Consider the following 6,997-nt stretch of genomic DNA (forward strand, 5'->3'; position numbering starts at 1 on the left):
AATGAAGAAGAATGAAGTTGGACATGTAAAAAGATATCCACATGTAAAAAGAATGAAGTTGGACCCTTACCTTACACCATATGCAAAAATTACCTCAAAATAGATCAAAGACTAAACATAAGAGCTAAAACTGAAACTCCTGGAAAAGAACTTAGGACATGACATTGGATTTGACAATGATTTCTTGGACATCAAAAGCATAGACAACAAAAGAAAAAATAGATACATCAGACTTAATAAAAATTTTAAACTTTTGTGCAAAGGATACTATCAAGAGAGTGAAAAGGCAACCCATAGAATGAAACAAAGTATTTGCAAATCATATCTGATAAGGGATTAATGTCCAAAATATGTAAAGAACTCCTACAACTCAACGACAATAACAAAAAACATGATATTAAAAAAAATGGGCAAGGGTTTGAACAGATATTTCTCCAAGGAAGATATGTAAATGGCCAATAAGCACATGAAAAGATGCTTAACATCACTAATCAATAGGGAACTGGAAATCATTGCAGCTCTATTTACAATAGCCCGGAGATGGAAACAACCTAAGTGCCCATCATCGGATGAATGGATAAAGAAGATGTGGCACATATATACAATGGAATATTACTCAGCCATAAAAAGAAATGAAATTGAGCTATTTGTAATGAGGTGGATAGACCTAGAGTCTGTCATACAGAGTGAAGTAAGTCAGAAAGAAAAAGACAAATACCGTATGCTAACACATATATATGGAATTTAAGGGAAAAAATGTCATGAAGAACCTAAGGGTAAGACAGGAATAAAGACACAGACCTACTGGAGAATGGACTTGAGGATATGGGGAGGGGGAAGGGTGAGCTGTGACAAAGCGAGAGAGAGGTATGGACATATATACACTACCAAACGTAAGGTAGATAGCTAGTGGGAAGCAGCCGCATAGCACAGGGAGATCAGCTCGGTGCTTTGTGACCACCTGGAGGGGTGGGATGGGGGGTGGGAGGGAGGGAGACGCAAGAGGGAAGAGATATGGGAACATATGTATATGTATAACTGATTCACTTTGTTATAAAGCAGAAACTAACACACCATTGTAAAGCAATTATACCCCAATAAAGATGTTAAGAAAAAAAAAAACACAATCAGATACCACTTCACACACGTTAGGAGGGCTCTTGTTGGCCAGGATGTGAAGAAATTGGAACTCTTTTGTGCATTGCTGGTGGAACTATGAAATGGTGCAGCTGCTATGGAAAACAGAATGGCATGTCCTTCAAAAAATTAAACAAAGAATTTACCATATGATCCAGCAATTCTACTTTAGGTATATACCCAAGAGAATTGAAAGCAGGGACTTGAACAACTATTTATACATCCTTGTTTGTTGCAGCATTATTCACAATAGCCGAAAGGTAGAAACAACCCAAAAGTCTATTGACAGATAAATGGATAAACAAAATGTGGTGTACACATACAATGGACTATTATTCAGCTTTAAAAAGGAAAGAAATTTTGTCATGTGCTACAACATAGATGAACCTTGAGGACATCATACTAGGTGAAAGAAACCAAACACAAAAGGACAAATATTGTATGATTCCACTTGTATGAGGTACCCAGAATAGTCAAATTCATAGAGACGGAAAGTAGAGTAGTGGTTACTAGGGGCTGGGGAAGGTGGGAATGGGGAGTTATTGTTTATTGGGTACAGAGTTTCAGTTTGTGATGATGAAGAATTTCTGGAGATGGATGGTGGTGATGGTTGCACAACAATTAATGTACTCAATGCCACTGAACTGTATGCTTAAAAATGATTAAAATAGTAAAATTTTATGATACATATATTTTACCACAATAAAAAAAGTCTACAGTTTAGAAGCTGAATTCTGGTGGCACTGTTGAAGATAGATTGAAGAAGGTAAAAACTGGAGTCTGGGAGGCCTGCTTGCAGATTATATAATAACAATCAGAGTTTCTCAGGAGGGTCTACATCAGCACCAGGGCAGAGTAATGGAAAGAGAAGGGTAGTTACAAGGGCTATTTTAGATGTACAATCAATAGGAGTTAGACACTAACTGAATACTGAGGTGGAGATGAGTTATGGATTATCAAGGTTTCTAGGTCATATGACAATAAGAAGATAGGAAAGGGATTGCAGGAGAAAATTTGATAGGTATTTGTGTCATTTATACAATATGAAATCAATTTAAATTAAAGGAATATAAAGCAATCATTTGCCCCTTTATCTAGATGCAGTGTGGTCAACTCTTTCTGTTCTGGTTTATTTGTACTACCAACGCTCATTAATGTGGCTAAGAGCCAGGTTCCAGATTTGGACTGCATTTTGCCACGTTTTGTTCTTTCTGTCACTAAATTTCATGACATCCGAGGTACAAGAGATAAGAGCTTTATCAGATGAGTCTAAATTCTATATTACTTAAATTATGAGATAATCATACATACAGAAAAGTATATAAACATAATATACAGTTTATTGAGTAATAATAAAATGAAAACTGTACCACCATCTAAAATGATCTCAGAAATACTCTGTGTCACCTTCCCCCTCCATCTTCCCTCAGGAGGATGACTTGTTCCTTTGCTTTTCTTTTTAGTTTTACCTCCAATGTACGGATTTCTAAGCAATATGCTGTTTAGATTTGAAAACTGAGTAAGCAGCACAAATTTAGCTGTGCAAAGAAAGAGGACAAAAGTGCCACTGTTAGACTCAGTCGTTGCTGTGGACTAAATGTGTTCCCCCCAAATTCATATGTTGAAGCCCTGACCTCCACAGTGTGACAGTATTTGGAGATGGGGCCTTTGGGAGGTAATTAGGTAGTTAAAATGAGGCTTTCATGGTGGGATTAGTGCCATTATAAGAAGACACAAGAGAGAGCCTGCTTTCTCTCTCTGTTCTCTGTCATGTGAGGACACAACCAGACATCTGCAAACCAGGAAGTAGGCTCTCACCAGACAGGGATCTGTTGGCACCTTGATCTTGGACTTCTCAGCCTCCTGAACTGTGAGCAATAAATGTTTGTTGTTGAAGCCACCCAGTCTATAGCATTTTGTTACAGCAGCCCGAGCAGACTAAGGTCATCATAGTCTGCGGGCATTAAATGGATTCAGGTTTCCTGAAAATTCAGAAAGGCCCTTTTGGGGAATTCAGGGAACAAGGCTGTGAACGATTCCGGGAAATGAAAGATTTCCATTTGGGGGGCATCTGGTGGGGTTGAGCAGGGGCCAGGTACTGATGCCTGACATGAGCACAGTCATTTTCTGCTCGTAAGTAGACTATGGTCTAGCTCTAGTCCTCCTGTATCCATGCCCTCTCTTTCTTGTTTTACCCTCTGGTTTTGGTAGACCACATTCTTCGGTAGCTTCTTGAAAAAAGTTCATGGGAAGGGAATCTTTTTTGAAACTTTTGCATATCTGACTCAATATTACTTGAAGGTTTAGTTCAGTATCGAATTCCAAGTTGGAGGTAATTTTCTTTCAGAATTTTGAGTGTTTCACCATTGTCTTCTTGTTTCTGGTGCAACTGTTGCAAAGTCTGGAGCCATTTTGATTCCTAATGCTTTGTATTTTTTTCTCTCTGGAAGCACAACTAAGTTTTGAGGTAATTTGCTACATAGCAATAGTAATTAGGACATGTATTTGCTTGGGTAATTGATTCTAAGCTCAAAGAGATGGGGGTAGTAGTATATTTTCCAAGGATAGAATAGATGGGATTGAAATAGTTTTGCATTTTTAAAAAACCTTCTTCTGATATGCTTCTTATCTCTTATGGAAGAACTCTTTACTTAAGTAGATACAGTCACTGTATGAAATGGATTTTTGAGCACAGTCTACATCTCAAACGTCTGACTCTGGTTCCGAGATTTGATTTGGGAAATATGTATCAGATCTGATTAAACCAACCTTATAGGGACTGTATAGATATTTTATACTATACTGAAATTCTGTGGTATCTTTTTCCCCCCTTAGGTGGTCTCAAAATTTCTGTTTAGTTAAACTTAACTTTTATTTATACAGGTATTATTATTATATTTCTATTTGAAGTTGGATCAAAGGAAAAAAATGAAGGGAATAAATATGATAAAGAATGAGAATAGGACTTTCCTGTGATCAATGACTAAACGAGAACACTGTGTTTTCTCTGAATGGCAGTTAAGAGTCAGTGTTACTTTCTCAGGCTGATTAAAACTGAGAGCCCGGGCTAGCAAGATCAGTGTGGGAAAGGGGAGAGTTGAAGGATAGTTGAAGCTGAGGTGTCTTAGCTAAGGTATCTCAGAAAGCAGAGTCTGAGACAAAGACTTGGGAATGAGTATTTTGTTGGGAAGTGTGATCTCACGGAGAAAAGCAATGAAGAGGGGTACAAGGCAGAAAAGGAGGCGAAGCCAATATGGGGAGGTGTTAGCCAACATGGCCACTGCTGTGCGTGGATGATTGCTTGATCCTACAGGGCCATTAGTCTGAGGGGAGAGATGGAAAGCATTTATTCATTAGCTCCCCTGTCCCTCAGTCAAAACTTTACCCCATGGAGTGTTAATTCCCCTACACTTCTGGGTTTTGCCTACATGAGCATAGAGCAGGTCATCATGACATCCCCACGTTACAGCATCAGAGAGGCCCGGGGAGGGAGGTGAGAAGCATATGGTACAGGGCTATGGTGAGGCTGTTAAGTTGCATCTGTGGGAATGTGATGAGTGCCCAAGCAGCACTGGTCACCACAGTAGTGCCTGGAATAAGAGAGAGATGAGTATGAGAGTATGCGACGGGGAGGGGGGACTAATCTGAAAACATAGTTAATAAGTGGAAGTTTTCATATTGAATCATGAGACCCCTGAGAAGACTTTCCCCCTTTCTAGGCAAGAGGTGGCAGACTTCTCTGCACAATCTGATCATAAAGGGAAAAATTTTAAAGATGCTAAATCACTGGGATTTTCAACAAAATGGTCTAGCTAGGTCATTCCACAATGCATCCACAGTTGACAAACCCAACCCATTCGCATAATTTCCAAACAGCTTTTTAGTTTCTTACTCTTAAATATGAGTAGAGATCTTAGGCCCACAAGAGAAAAGCTCATAACATGGCATACGGATGCTGAAACAACAAGCAAGCAGGGAAAAGCAACTTGGAGGAAACAGGAACTATTCTTAGAACAGGAAATTTCTAAAAACCTATTAATATCCTCAGAGATAGAGGATGTGGCACCTATGAGACAAAAATGGGGTGCTTGTAAAAAGGAACATTCAGAGAACAAAGTATAATAACAAAAATTCAATAGATGAGTGGGAAAGAAAAGTTATGACTATCTCCTGAAAGTAGATCAAAAGAACATGTATAGGAAGAAATGATAAGAAAATCGGAGGAGCTTCCAGAAAGAACAAAGTGTGAATATTAGGAGTTACAGAGAGAACAGAGAAAATGGAAGGAAAATAATTATTAAGATTATTGATTCAAAAAGATTTCCCAGAATTGACAGACATGAGTGTCCAGACTGAAAGGCCCACCACGGTGTCTGACCCATAACATGCATATAGAGCAAAACCAAAGCACATCATTACAAAATATCAGAACCCTCGGGACAACAGAAAGATATTTAAATCTTCCCACACAAAAGAATCAGGAAAAATAATGGCATTCGACTTCTCAACAGCAATACAGCAAACTAGGGAACAGTAGAGCAATGCTTTCAAAATTTGGAGGAAAAATGGTTTCTAATATAGAATACTATACCTAGCCAATCAGGTGGAAAGTAAATAAAGACACTTGCAGACATGCAAGATCTCAGAAAATTGGCCACCCATATATTTTTTCTCTGGAAGCTACTGGAAGATGTGCCCCACCAAAAAGAGGTATTAAACTAATAAAGCGGAATATATGGGAGCCAGGAAACAGAAGATCCAGCAAAGGGAGGTTATGGGGATAAAATAGTGAAACGTGCATCGAAAACTAAAAGCAGGGGCTTCCCTGGTGGTGCAGTAGTTAAGAATCAGCCTGCCAATGCAGGACATGGGTTCAAGCCCTGGTCCAGGAAGATCCTACAGGCAGTGGAGCAACTAAGCCGGTGTGCCACAGCTACTGAGCCTGTGCTCTAGAGCCCACGAGCCACAACTACTGAGCCCATGTGCTACAACTACTGAAGCCTGCGCACCTACAGCCCGTGCTCCGCAACAAAAGAAGCCACCACAATGAGAAGCCCGCGCACCACAATGAAGAGTAGCCCCCGCACGCCACTAGAGAAAGCCCGTGTGCAGGCAGCAAAGACCCAATACAGCCAAAAATAAAAAATAAATTAAGTTTTTAAAAATCTTAAAAAATAAGAAAACTAAAAGCAAGAAAAACAAAAAGATTTTCAGAGAAGGAAAAGAAACATGGCTTAGTTGTGAAAGTGGTTTACATTGTTCAAGTAATGTAAACAGTGAATAATGATCTGACTAAATTTTGATAAAACTATAGTGGGCGGTGGGAAGAGTGAGTGTTAATGTATGGTGGTCATGGTGGGGCTCATGAGAAAGCTAAACCCCCTTTTCCACTGGTGGAAAGTTAATAGATTATAACTTTTTAAAAAGTGGAAATAGGGAATTCCCTGGTGGTCCCATGGTTAGGACTTGGCACTTTCCCTACTGAGGGCCTGGGTTCAATCCCTGGTCAGGGAACTAAGATCCCACAAGCTGCGGGTGCAGTCAAAAAAACACAAAAGTGGCAATAAAAGCAGGTTTTTTAGAAATACAGGGGGTAAATATTCACACAGCTAAAAGAATTTTATGTGGTTGCCTCTAAGGGAAAAGAAATGGGCATCTGAAATTACCTGTGAAGTTATTTACTAAATGTCTATTTGGTGGAATCCCCTGTTATTCAATTGTGATTAGTCTAATATTGCTTTCAAGTTTATTGACAGTGTAAGTGCTTAATCTTCACTCTTAAAATATTAAAGTTCATTTTAAAAATTCATTTTTAATATTCACCTAGTATCCAAAATATATAGTACAAGCTGTTCTACTT

This window comes from Orcinus orca, chromosome 2 (assembly GCF_937001465.1).
Source record: "Orcinus orca chromosome 2, mOrcOrc1.1, whole genome shotgun sequence".
NCBI lineage: Eukaryota > Metazoa > Chordata > Mammalia > Artiodactyla > Delphinidae > Orcinus > Orcinus orca.